Here is a 454-nt window from a genome sequence, read left to right as displayed (position 1 = left end):
CTGATCAGTCTTGTAAACGTCGGCTAAATTGCTAAGGAATCTATATTCATTGGGTAATTTGGTGTTTCATGATAGCAAAATTTGTGTCCCTCCCTTTTTTCTGGAGAATAAATTAATCTTTTCAGGCTCAATCGATGTAAAGTCGATGATTTAAGCTTGACCAATCCGCCCTTATGGGTACGAGCCAAAAGCACCTACGGTATCATTATGAACATTCCCATCATCTTCATAATAATTCTCACTATCATCATAATCACAATCATTTCAAGAGGCGAGCGCAACAGAAAAAGACAGCGGAATGTATTCGTTTTCGTCCGTCGGTTTTGTTTATAAGGCGGCTGTATGATGCATCATGCATCAACAAGTCAGCCTGAGTAAACTTGCCCTGTTCATTATTTTTACTGGTCGTTACCAACGTAAGAAAACGAGTGTCGGATAAAGTAGGAACGGAGAG

The sequence above is a fragment of the Haemaphysalis longicornis genome, unplaced genomic scaffold (assembly GCF_048455015.1).
Source record: "Haemaphysalis longicornis isolate Haplotype H1 unplaced genomic scaffold, Haemaphysalis longicornis Haplotype H1 scaffold_14, whole genome shotgun sequence".
NCBI lineage: Eukaryota > Metazoa > Arthropoda > Arachnida > Ixodida > Ixodidae > Haemaphysalis > Haemaphysalis longicornis.
Note: the sequence above shows the minus strand (reverse complement) of the source record.